Source organism: Delphinus delphis, chromosome 8 (genome assembly GCF_949987515.2).
Source record: "Delphinus delphis chromosome 8, mDelDel1.2, whole genome shotgun sequence".
Classification (NCBI taxonomy): domain Eukaryota; kingdom Metazoa; phylum Chordata; class Mammalia; order Artiodactyla; family Delphinidae; genus Delphinus; species Delphinus delphis.
The window spans coordinates 106,182,234-106,194,986 of record NC_082690.1 but is presented as its reverse complement, the minus strand read 5'-3'; the positions used below and the strand labels follow the sequence as shown (position 1 = coordinate 106,194,986).

Sequence of the window (12,753 nt, the reverse complement as noted above, 5' to 3'; positions counted from 1 at the left end):
CCTCATCTCAGGCCCGTCCGGGAGGGATCTGGTCCCAGGGAGAGGCAGAGGAGAGGGCTGCCGTGTTCCCAAGCTGCAGAATTGGTGCGTCCACGCTGCGCTTTGCGGCGTGCGGGAGGGGTCTGCAGGAAGGGGCTAAAGCCTTGCACCCACCCCGTCCTGACCCACCGCTCCGGCAGTGAGGAGGCTCGGGTGCAGACACCGCAGCCCGTGAACACCCAGCTCAGGGCTCCACGCTGTGGGAGCAACATGTGCAGGACGCCCCACCTAGAGGCAGGAATGCAGCCCTGAGCCCCGGGGCCACCACAGGCTCTGCAGTGTCCAGACAGGTCCGGACACCTGGGGGAGAGCGCCGCTCCTTCCCTGCTCCCTCTGAGTGGCCTGTGCCCGGACGTCACATCCCAGCTGTGCCACCTGTAGCCACCGGGCTGTGCCTCGGTTTCCCACTCTGCAAGGTGAGGACTGAAATCCTCTCTACACCCCAGTCTCTCCAAGTGGCTTAATGGCAATGATATATGCAAAGTGCGGCGATGTAGGCCTGGCAGACAGCAAGTGCACCAGTGCCCGGACCCCACCGCCTGGGCGTCTGGAGGTCCTGGGACTGGCCGGGCATCTCCCTTTGAAGGCCAGCCAGCCCGTGCCAAGACACCAAGTTATCCCAGGGTAGGAGACTTCCTGGAGCACCCTGGCGGCTGGGACAGTCCTGGGGCCTCACCCGGCTCACGCTGTGGCCCAACGGCCTTTGCCCGCACTGTTTGCTCGGGTCGCACTGCTAGCAGTTTGGGGGGCCTCAGACCTGAACTCACAGCACTCTAGAGGAAGGGCCCTCTGGGCGGGAGAAGCAGGGGGTGGCCTCCTGGGCCTCCATGGAGGACTGGCCTGGGGCTGAGCTGACCATGAGTATGAGAACCTACAGAGACAAAGACCCCGGGCTCGATGGAAGGACACGCGTTGAGACCCACAGTGGAGGGAGGGCCAGCTCTTTCCAAACCTGGATGCAACACTCCCCCAGGCAGGAACGTGCCTCTTCTGATTACCCCGGCTCCTCCGCCATGGCCAGGTGGGGTACACGGCCACAGGCCCCAGCCCCTGGGCTCTGAAACCCTTGCTTCTGCAGAAGGATCACCATGGGTACAGCAACGGGGGTCAGATGGCAGCTTTACCCTCTGAAGGAGGTGCTAACAGACAAGCGCACAGGCTTAAGGAAGTCACGCCCCTCCTCAAGGTCATACAGCCAAGGAACGACAGAGCCAGAGCGGAGCCCAAGATTCTCCCTCCAGAGCTCCACCCCCACCCCCAACCTCACCCCCGCTCTGTGTCTGTCCCTTCCATCAAGGATCCCCCGTGGCCACCCAGCCCGGCACCCAGTTCCTGGAAGAAGGGCCAGTCTAGTTCACCTTGACTTAAGACTTTCATGGGCCTTAGGGACGTTTGCTTTCAAGGATTCCTTCTTTCGTGAAAAAATAATAGTAATAATTTATGCTTACAACTCCACTGGACTAAAAGCAAATTAATATTATGCACTGCCTTACTTTTCTAGGACTGCCACAGTGAACTACTGCAAGCCAGAGGTTTATTCTCTCACAGTCTGGAGGCCAGAAGTCCAAACTCGAGGTGTCCGCAGGGCCTCGCTCCCTCTAAAGGCTCTGGGGCAGGACCCATCCTCTCTCTTCCAGCTTCTGGGGGCTCCAGGTGTCCCTGGGCTTGTGGCTGCATCCCTCCAATCTGCCTCACGTGGGCTCCTGTGTGTCTGTGTGTTTTCTCCTCTTATAAAGACACCGGTCATTGGATCAGGGTCCACCCCACTCCAGTATCACCTCATCTTCACTCATCACCTCCTCAAAGACCCTGTTTCCAAATAACATCCTGTTCTGAAGTTCTGGGCAGACATGAACTTTGCAAAGACACTATTCAACCCAGTACATATATTAAAACATTTTCTTCAGCTTAGAGGCTCATTTTTTAAATTGGGATTTTAAAAGAAATTGAAATGTTTTCATGCACCCTGGCAATGTGCCCCCTGGAGACATCACCCTAGTATCTCCCCCCGCCTCTCCCCGCCCAGCACCTGGCACATAGTAGGTCCCGGACCAGCAGTCTGCCCGGGCCGCCTGGTCTCAGCAGCTGGTGCAGGGTCAGGCCCGGCCCGAGCTTTCTGTTCTCACCGGCTATTTGCCTCTCCCCGCTCCCAAGCGCTGGGTGGATAATATTCTTTGCTGTAATCTGTTCCGTCCCGGGGCGCCTTCCCACTGGCCGCCCTGCACAAACAGTCTCGCTCAGGCCGCCACCCGCCCGGCTCCAGGCTCCCGATATGAACGCGGAGGTGAGATTGTCTTGACACCGCTTTAATTTTTCAAATAGCAATCCAGTTACCAAGCACATTGGCACTTGGGCCTGGTTCCACCACGACTTGGCAGGACCCACGAGAGCTGCTGGCAGTGATAGATGCAGGGCCCCTCGGCCCCCCCCACCGCCCCGCCCGCCCCGGTCCACCCGGCCACCCATGCCAGCCCAGTGACTGCACGCGGCCAGCCCCCGGCAGCTGCAAGGCCTCGGTGCCAAGACCCAGAGCGTGCTGCTCCGGCTCCAGGATCCAGCAGGGCAGGCCTCCTGGCCTGGCCTTCAGGAGCCCATGTGCACGGCCTCTCCCTCGACGGGGGCTGGGCTGTGGGATATGGCTTCCCACCCACCTGGCCTCACCCTCCCTCAGCCCCATCACCAAAGCCAAATGGCTTAGGAAATTACAAATAAGAAGTGAGGCAGAGGCTCTGGGGGCTGGAAGGAACTTGACCATCAGAGGGTCCCACTCACTCATGATACACGTGGGGAAACCGAGGCCAGAACCAGGAGACTGCAGAGCCAGGACTGGAACCGAGATTTTGGCTGTTGAAGAAGACACCAACTCAGTGGTTCCCAGGAGGGTGGGAGCCAGCCAGGCTGGGCTCAAATCCCATCTCCGTCGCTTGCTAACTCTGCAGCTCCGGGCAAGTTGCTTCACCTCTCTGTGCGCTGGTCTTCCCACCCACACAGCGTGTGTCATGCAGCACCCGCTTCCCAGGGGAGCCATCAGGATAATGGAGTCAATCTGTGCAAAAGGAGAGGCAGGCTCCGCCGCCTGGTCAGTGTCACCACAAGTGGGATGTGGAACCCTGGATGTAGGGGGTCCCTGAGGAAGGCCAGTCAGCCCCTGTGGTAGGGAAAAGAAAAAGCAATTCCGGGGCGGCTCAGCCAGTGACACCAGCACCTGCATTGTTCATGTACCAAGCCCCTGTTCAGTGCCTTCTGTATCCGAGCATCCCGGGAAGGGCAGCCCAGGAAGGGCAGCCCGGGAAGGGCTGCAGGTCCTGACTTGTAGGCACCGGCGATGGAATGGCAGAGCTTGAGGGGACATTGAGCCCCAGAGGGGAGATGCGACCAGCTCAAGGACCCGGACCCCAACCCAGCCACAAGTCCTCAACACCACAGCGGGTGGGTCAGGCTCCAAAAGGCAAAGTTCCCTCCCCCGGCCTGCCTCCCGTGAAGCTTAAGACCTGTCATCACCCCCTGAACGTCCCCTGAACCCTGTCTTCCAACAGATGAGCATCTCAGGTGAGCCAGCGGCCACCCAGGTCCTAGGGAAGGAGACCCAGACAGGTAAGGGGAGGACACAGACGCTGTCCAGACCAGCGCCACCAATACGGCAGCCTCTGGTCACATGTGGCCATTGCACACTTGGCACATCACTGCTGAGACCAACAAAATGCATTTTTAAACTTTATTTCACTTTGATTAATTTAAATTTAAAAACTGAAGCAACGTAATGTGGTTTTCTGTTAAACACAACTTTACGGCTTTGGCAGGATGTTAAACATGGAGCATCTGAATTGAGAGGTACTGTCAGCGTAAAAATAAGGGATTTTGGAGAATTAAGTGCGTGCAAAAGAATGCAAAATATCTTATTAATAATTTTTATGTTGATTATACGCTAAAATAATATTTTGGATAGATTGGGTTAAATAAATTGTTATTCGAACGTATTTCACCTGTTTCGTCCTACTCTCTTAATGAGGCGACTAAAAATGTTTAAGTTACCTACCTGCGAGGTTCGTACTCTATTTCTATCAGGCGAGGCTGGTCCAGAGAGAAGAAAAGGAACCCGCTGGACCCACAAGGGTGCAGGCAAAAGGAGGCAGGCAGCCCGCCGCTGGGCTCAGCACAGCCTTTCCAGCATTTACTGGTCTGCCCCTTTTGAGGACACTTATAAAGGCAGTAACATTGAACAAGAGTAGAACCCTTGCACAGCACCAGGTTCGTTGCAAAGTTCTGACCAGGTCTCCTGAACGCTCCCAGCACCCTGACAAAATAGGTCCCGTTGTTCCCCTCTCAGGGCCCAGAGAGATTAAGTAACTTGCCCTGGGTCACACAGCAAGCAGCCAAGACCTCTTCTCCCACCTCACGTTTCAGGTGGAATGCTTGAAGAATCTGGGATCAGGGAATCCAGAGTTCAAATCCCCACTGGAGCCCACCCTTGAACCTGGGCTACATTGGGGTGCAGAAGGTCAGCATGGGGCGTGATCTCGAAGATCATGGGGAACTCTGGGAGTTCCCCACTGGTGATGATTCTGGGGCCCCTGCTCTGCTCTCCGCCCCCCACAGATTCACCAGAGCATCCCTCTTCTGCCTGTCTAGGTCGGGGCCCCACAGAAGGGTTTGTCGGCAGGCAGGGCTCTGTGGCCCTCATTTCTGTCCACCACTGATGTTAAGGTGACTCGATTCGCCCCAGGTCACTGAGGCAGCAGGAGCAGATAGCGGACAGGACCCAGGTGTTCTGGCTCCATCAGGTGCCTCAGCCCCACCAAAGGTCTGGATAAGATTGAAGGAGAGCGTCCTCTGGACACCCAGAGAGGCATCAGCAGCATTTTTGAGGTCACAGGCCCAGGAGCCTGCAGTTGCCATGGAAAGACACAGGGAGAGTGACGGGTGCTTCTGGGGGACCCAAATGCCCCCTGCCCAGGGTACGGAGCGCTGCCCCGTCATCCGCCAGCTCAGAGAGCCGTGCCGCAGGATGAGGGTTCTGGAATGTTTGCAGGACGCATAGCAGAGCCATGAGTCAGCCGGAGCCAAGAGGAGGTGGGATCAGCAGGCCGGTGGGTGGGGAGCGGGCGTGAGGTCAAACCCTCCATGCAGAACCGGGGTAAACAGCAGCCCGGAACCAGCCCTCGGGCATCACCGTCCGGGCCCAGCCAGATACGGTCTGAGCTGCCACAACGGAAGCCGTGCGCCCTCCGGGAGAGGAAGGCACTGCCCAAGGTGACTAGGGGCGCAGGCCGGGGATCAGAGCCCTGCACGGTGCTCTCGGCAGCCAGCGCTACCTGGGCTCGGCCAACCTCGAACGTAAACTGCACTTTGTTCATTACACAGCGTTGTACCTGCCCAGGAGGTCCGGCTGCTCAGAGGCAGCATCGGTCCGCAGAACGAGGCCCACCAAACGTGGGGTCAGAGAAAGCCACTTCAAGGCCTGGCTCTGTGATCAAGGGCAGCCGCTTACCTGCCTGGGCCTCAGCATCCCCATCTGGAAAAAGGGAGAGTAATTCCTGCCTCCCTGGGCCACAGTCAAGGGAGAAAAGAATCATGGTGCCCTCTGCGCGCCTGGCACCAGGTAGGGGCTGTGTGAAAGCCACCTGATTTATGATCCAGGTGATGGATGTGGAAACCGGCCAGCTCGCCCGAGGCCACAGCAGGAGGAAGTGACGCGGCAGGAGCTGCAGGCTGGACCCGCCAGGCACGTGGACCCACCTGACCACCAACCCACTTCGGAGCCCCTCGGAGCCCCTCTGGGCCAGCGGAGGGCGTGGGAGAGTAAATCTGCAGAGGGGGTTGGGTCTCCTCCATCGAGTTGGGAGGGGGGCGCGGGGCACAGCTGAACCAGAGCCACCTTCCAACGGGGAGGCAGGTGCGGAGATGAAGTCCCTGCAGACTCTGGAGTCAGGGCTCTGGATCCCAGCCGGGGCCCTTCGCCTCTTCAAGCCTCAGTGTCCCATCTGAAAAGTGGGGACGGTTTCCACGGCACAGGGTTGTGAAGAGGCTTCCTAAGGAGAGCTGACACGCACCTGGCACACGCGAGGCACGCAAAGCAACCGCCGTCATTATTGTGGCAACAATAGACGTGACACACACCAAGGCTTGTTACAGTTTACAGAACGCACGTGAAGAGACACACACACGCTCACACATGCACGAGAACACCTGTGCAAGCTCACACTCAGTCTTGTGCATACACACAAGCACACACACGAACACGCGTGTACACGTGTGCACCACACGCTCTACCGTGCTCACGCACACATGCACGCGCTCACACACTGACACGCCACCCGTGTGCCTGTGGTCTGAATCCTGAGTTTCACTCGTCACATGTGCTCCCAGTCGAGCCCCTGGCCGCCCGGAGAAGACGCCCCACAGCCCTGGACCAGCCGCGTCACCTGTCCAGGACTCATCTCCCCGCCAATTGAGCAGTAGGAAGAGCAGACCCTCCGGTCCACCTACAGTGTTCCTTTGAGGGTCAGGAAGATAAATGTGAAATATGTCTTTGCTGGGTAAAACCCGAAGTAATTACACAGGGGTCTGGAGACTGGATAATGGCCACGTCACTCACCACTGAGCTCCCTGAGGGCAGGCCACGTCCTGAGACCTCGATACATCCCCCCATCCAACCCTGCGAGGCTCCACCGTGATTCTCTGGACAGAGGAGGAAACCGAGGCAAAGGGACTTAAGGAATTTATCATTCATGCAGAGCCAACAAGCAGCTGCTCGGGACTGAACCTGGAGGTGTGGCTCCCGAGGCCCCGCCTGGACCGCTGTGCATCCCCCGGCCTGCAGGCAGGTCCTGCCCCACTCGCGGGTCTGGCCCCCACGGGGTCACTGAGTGCGCCCACAGCACGTGGCAGAAGTACGTAGCAGGGATTCAAGGAATATCTGGTGAGTCCACAAGTGGGAATAATGCTACCTGAGAAATCCTCTGCTCTTAGCTTTGGCCCCGTTACTTCCCTAAACGGGACCCACAACCCCAGAGGGGCTCCGGCTTGTGCCGGCACTCTTGCTCCTGGGCACGTGGAGGTGGTGGGAGCCGCACACAGCTCACCCCCCACTCTGCGAGCAGCCAGTGGAGGCCTTCCAGACCACGTTTCCAGAGCAAGTGTCTCCCTTTCTGCATCCTGACACCTCCCCCCACAAAATGCACACTCTGGGCTGAATTGGGTTCCCCCCACCAAATTAGTATGCTAGAATCTAACCTCCAGGACCTCAGAATGTGACTGCATTTGGAGATGGGGCTTTTAAAGAGGTAATTAAGGTAAAACGGGGTCACAAGGGTGGGGCTCTAAACCTATGTGACTAGTGTCCTTATAAGAAGAGGAGATCAGGACACAGACACACCCATGAGGACACAGGGAGAAGGCGGCCGTCTACACACCGAGGAGAGAGGTCTCAGGAGGCACCAGCCCCATGGGCACCTGGATCTCGGATTCCAGCCTCCAGGACTGGGAAACAGTGAATGTCTGTTGGAACTTGGTTAGAGCAGCCGACGAGACTAACACAGGGCACACGAGGCAAAACCCCCTCCATGGTGCTATTCCGGCCGTAAGGGGACTCCTGCCAGCTGCCCTCCAATGAGCAGCCCAGTCCCCACAGCCCCATGCCAGCCAGCCACCCAGGCCTCGGCCACTGGAAAACCCCAAGTGGCCCGGCAGCCCTATCAGCTCAGGTGGCTCCCACCTTGCCCTCCCGCCCTTGCTGGTGTGCCAGGGACCTAGTGGCCGGGAGGGTGTGGCCCCCTGACCGAGGGCCCTGTGGCAGAGGGGCCTTGAGGGTGTCTGCTGGACCCTGAGCCGTCCTCGTGGCCGGTGCACCCAGCCTGCTTCCCACCTGGCCTTGTCCTTTCTCACCCCTGCCCACTGACCAGGCATTGACAGGACCTGGGAAAGCGACAGGGACACAGACAGAGCTGCTTCCTGGTCTCTTCCCTCAGCTGGAAGCCAATTAGTGTCACCCTAAGGAGAAAGCCAGGCCAAGACTGGGGACCCCCCTGAGGGCCAGCCCATCATCACACCGGCACTGAGCCAGGCACCAGTGTCCCCACTGTACAAATGAGGAAACTGAGGCCTGGAGGGCCCAGCGCCCCTGCTCAAGAGTACACAGCTGTCAAGTTGCTCCTGGGTGGCAAACCCAGCCTGCGTGCTTTCCCTGGGGACACGCTGCCCCTGGGGAACCCCCAGACCCTCCCAGCTAGGCTGCCCTCCCCTGGCCCTGCTGCTGGGCTGGGTGCTTCTGTGAGGGTTTTGCTAATGGATGTGTCCCCAGTTCCGTGAGAATGTAGCCACAAGGACAGAACTCGGTCTGTCCTGTTCATGCCATCCCCAGCATGAGAAGCGGTGCCCGGCCCGTGGGAGACGTTCAAATGAATGAATGAATGTGTATGTGGTTGAGCGATTGAATGAATGAATGAATGAATGGGCTGGTTCGGTGGCTCCAGACCCAGCCCCCCACGACCTGCAGCCAAGTCCTGGAGGCTCAGAGCCAGGGTCCTGCAGTCTTGCTCTGTGCTTTTGGATCTTAGCTCCATGGCTGGGTGGCATGACCTCGTATGAGTCTCCTAAGACCCCAGCAACTCCAGCAGTAAAGTCGGAATAATGACAGAGCTACTGCAGAGGGCTGCTGGGGCGTAAAATGGGCGAGACCCATGTGGGCACAGCGGTACTGGCTGCACCCTCCCCATCTGACTCTCAGCCTTCAACACCAGTCTTCCCTAGGTTCTGCCCCTAACGCACAGACCCAGACGTACCCCCAGATTGTCTGCCCAGGAGGTTCTCGGTCAGCTCTTCCAGGCCTCTTAGAAGCACCTGACCTGCTCTCTTCATTTGCTTCAAGCTCATCCCTATACCACCCACAGGGTGTTGAGAGCCTGCCCAGATCCTCACATTCTGAGACAGGAGCCTTTGCCAGATGTAACAATTCGGATGAAATCTGACGACACAGAACTTTCCTATTGTGTAAAAGAAGTCCAGGGACAGGCAGTCCAAGGCTCCAAGGAGTCAGCAGGATCCCAGCCTCCTTCCAGCTTACTGACTCACCACCCCCAGGGTGTGGCTCTCATCCTCATAGTCTAAGATGGCTGCAGGAGCTCCAGCTCTCACATCCACATTCCAAGCAGTACGATGGAGAAAGGGAGGAAGGGAGGTGTGCCTGCTCCCTTTAAGGACACTTCCTGGAAGACCAACTCTGCTTAGACCTCCTTGGCCAGAACTGAGTCACATACTCATTGATAGATCACGGCAGTGATGACCTCTAATTTGTTCAAGCTTCCCTGCATGCGTGGCAACTTGACTTTTTCTATTTCTCCACTCTTGAACCTGGGCTTGGCCCTGGGACTTGCTTTGTCCAATGGGACACGGGCAAGGATGCAAACAGAGGCTTAAAAAGTGCCTGTGCACCAGCCTTGCTCTCTTGGTGCCGGGAACCCTCTGCCACACAGACAGGCCCAGGCTAGCCTTCTGGGTGGTGAGAGCGCCCACCCAGCCCCTGTACACACGTTGCCCCCGATGCCCTGAGCCCCCGCCCCTGCCTGCCCTGCACGCCCACCCATGCAGCCTCTGCCTCTCGGGCAGCGCATGCCAACCAGCTCCAGGGTCCCCTAATGCCACAGAGGCCCAGAGGCAGAGACCCTTCCTGACTCCTCTCTCCCCCGACCCATTGCCCAGTTCAAGGTCAAGCATGACAGGTGCACAGAAACCGGGTAAACTCAATGGGAGCTTCTAAGGATGCTTCGAACACGTTAAGAGGAAGACATTTCATCATTATTAACAGTAATAGCAGTTTCTTCCCCCTGTGTGCTGCTCTCCAGTTTATGAAATGTTTCTGCATGCTCTCATGTAGCCCTCAAATTAAGGCAGCTAAGGAACACTGCAGGCGGGCATCGTTCAGCTCTGTAGGCAAAAAGTGTAAGTGTGAACAGCTGCTTGTCCAAAGGACATGGGCCCATATTTGGTCATTCTGAGGGGTTACCAGCCTAACGCCAGCTGACCTTGGGGACGGGAGAAGAGACAGCACCACAGGAACCCTGCGGTGGCTCCACGGGACAGGAAAGGCCCCTGCAGCTCACCCACCTTCCGTGGTTAGGAGTCGGCATCCTGGGTCTGGACAAGCTGTTTGTCCCAGGGCCTGGCAGCAACACGCCCCTGGGCCAGGGCCCCTCTGCGTCCCCTTCTCCACCTCAGTTTACCTGGGTATGAAGTGGGATGGTTAGACCAGATCAGGGGCCCCAGGCAGGGTGGGAGGGGAGGAGCCCCATCTAAAGGGCACGCACTTCTGCGGTCCGGCAACCGCCCACCGTGAAGGAATAGCAGCCGGGTCCTCCGATCCTTTTCAAAAGAAATAGAAATCGAGACCAATTTGTAAGCTCTGCAGCGGTGACTGAACGGTGGCCCCCCAAAAGGTATGTCTGCGTCTTAACCCCAGAACCTGTAACCGTGACCTTATTTGGAAAAGAGATCTCAGCAGATGTAATGAAGTTAAGGGTCTTGAGATGAGACCACCCTGGAAGGCCCTGAATCTGCTGGCAGGTGTCCTTATGAGAGACAGAAGCAAGGGAGGCCACGTGACGATGGTGGCAGGGATTAGAGGGACGAGGCCATGAGGTCCAGAATGCCTGCAGCCGTCAGCAGCTGCAGCCCAGGACAGTCCTGTGTCTCCCAACTTTTATATGTGTGGGGGGGGGGCGCTCACTGCTTTTCTTTTATTATTTCCAAAAGACCGAAGCACACACCTCGGCAGCCCCAGGCCCTGGAAGCCCGGGCATCGAGGCCAGGACTCCAAACCACAGTCCCGGAGGGGAGCCCGTCCAGGAAACCGTGCGGCCCCGAGAGGTAACTCAAGCCCGAAGCCGTGGCTGCAGGCTTGTATCCACTTTACGGAGACAATAACTGAGCCCCGTCTGTGGAGCCGCTTCGGGGCGGCTAGAAACGGCCCAGCTCCGGAAGCTGTAATGTGCCTCTCCCGTTACGCGGAGGCACTGAAAGGCCCTTGGGTACCTGCCTAAGTGTGATGCAGCTCACTTTCTCACGCCACCTCCCCCCAGGTCCCTCGGCCAGAAACGGCAAGTGTGTGGGCAGCGGGGCCTTAGGCTGCACCGACCTGCCCCGAAGGAGGGGCTGTCACGTGGCCGAGGTACCAAGCTGGTGAAAGGCCACCCTCCTGCCCCTGGCACCGCCGCCCACTGCAAACGCCCGGCCTGAGTTGGTGCCAGAGGCTTTCGGGGCTGTCATGTGCCTGGGCTGCTGGCGGCCAGCCGGTCAAGGGGCCCTGCCCTCCCTCTCCCCTTGGCATACCTCTGATTCGCAGGAATGTGTGTGTGTGTGTTTTTTATTCCTTCAAGGGGAAAAAGCTCTCTCTAGGCAGAATTCTTCCTGGGACCCCGGCTGCCGGCTGGCGGATGGGATCCCGGGCAGGCGGGACCTCTGCGGGGACCCCACCCCAAGGTGTTCCCACAGCAGGGCCCTCGGAGGCCCCCCTCGTTTGGTAAGGACTTGTGGGCCGAGGTCACAGGGCAGGCTGGAGAGTCAGCCCCGCCCCCGGCTTCAGAGCCCACCTCTGAGACTGGAAGTCAAACGATGACCTCGGGCCAATTCACCCACCCGCCGACCGTCGGGGTGCTCGTTCACCAAATGCAGAAACTGCACCCACGAAACCACGGTCTTTATCATTCACACAGGGACACTTCCGAGTTGTCACTTTTCAGGGGGACAGCTCACTGCGATGCCAGGTGACAGGCGTCAAGCAGGCCTGTGGGGCAGACTGGGAAGTTTGGCAGCCTCTAAATTCAATAAGATAAGGTACGTGAATAAGATAACGCCCTGGCAGGCTTCCCCAAGATGGCGCGTCTGGCTCAGCAAGGTGGGAACAGAGGAGGGACGGCCTCCTGGTAAGGGCACTCCTTAAACACAGGCGATCGGCACTCTTATTTTCTCCAAATCGTGGCTACCTGCCCAGCTGCCCCTCGGTCCAGTCTGTGGAGAGCGGCGGGGCTGGCGCCGGCTTCGTCCAGTGTCACCTGGAGGGGAGCGTCCTATGGCCGGGCCTTGCACAAAGCACTTTGCTCTGCTCTGTTTTTTTTTTTTCTTTTAATACCACAGTCTCGCAGGGTCTCGCGGCTGGGGATCCCCAAGTTGAATCACCCCCGAAGAGAGCCGAATATGTGAATGTGGACAGAATTGTCCTTTAACACGAGTCCTCGGTGACAAATCCACTCCACCCGTCAGCGTGAATGTGAAGAAAATAAATCACTAAGATATGAATGTTGGTATAAGTAATTAACATGTGTTTCTAACTAAAAGTAATGTTTTGAGGTTGGAAACCAGGAAGGGCCCTCAGATCCTGTTTGGGGGCTCTTCTGATGTGAGCCTTTTTGTTTAGGGTGTTTTATCTCTTAACCACAGTTTGGTGCCGACAGAAGGAAATGATGTGTTGGGTCTGTCCTGGCACCGTTGATTCTTGATGGAGACCGTGTTTCCGGCTAGGGAGGCTTCAGTAATCAGGGCCATGGGTTCCAGAGGAGCCGGCAGTCATGAGTGACGCCTGCAGATTTTGCTGTGGTCGCCAAGTGGCCCGAGGGACTGCCCAGCCCAGGGCCATAGAAGGCCTCGCTGCGTCACCAAGGGCATCTCCTAGGGAACCTCCCCAAGAGCTCAGAGGCAGCCCCCTCATGCACATGAAAAGTGGGG

The 12,753-nt window shown here is 58.0% G+C and overlaps 1 long non-coding RNA gene across 1 annotated transcript; it reads left to right on the top strand.

The window, feature by feature from the left end:
* The first annotated feature begins 6,945 nt into the window (after window positions 1-6,945).
* LOC132429305 (uncharacterized) lies at window positions 6,946-12,332 on the top strand. The gene is made up of 3 exons (XR_009520321.1): window positions 6,946-6,958; window positions 10,786-10,899; window positions 11,745-12,332. It is a non-coding gene; the product is annotated as an uncharacterized lncRNA (long non-coding RNA).
* Window positions 12,333-12,753: the final 421 nt, after the last annotated feature.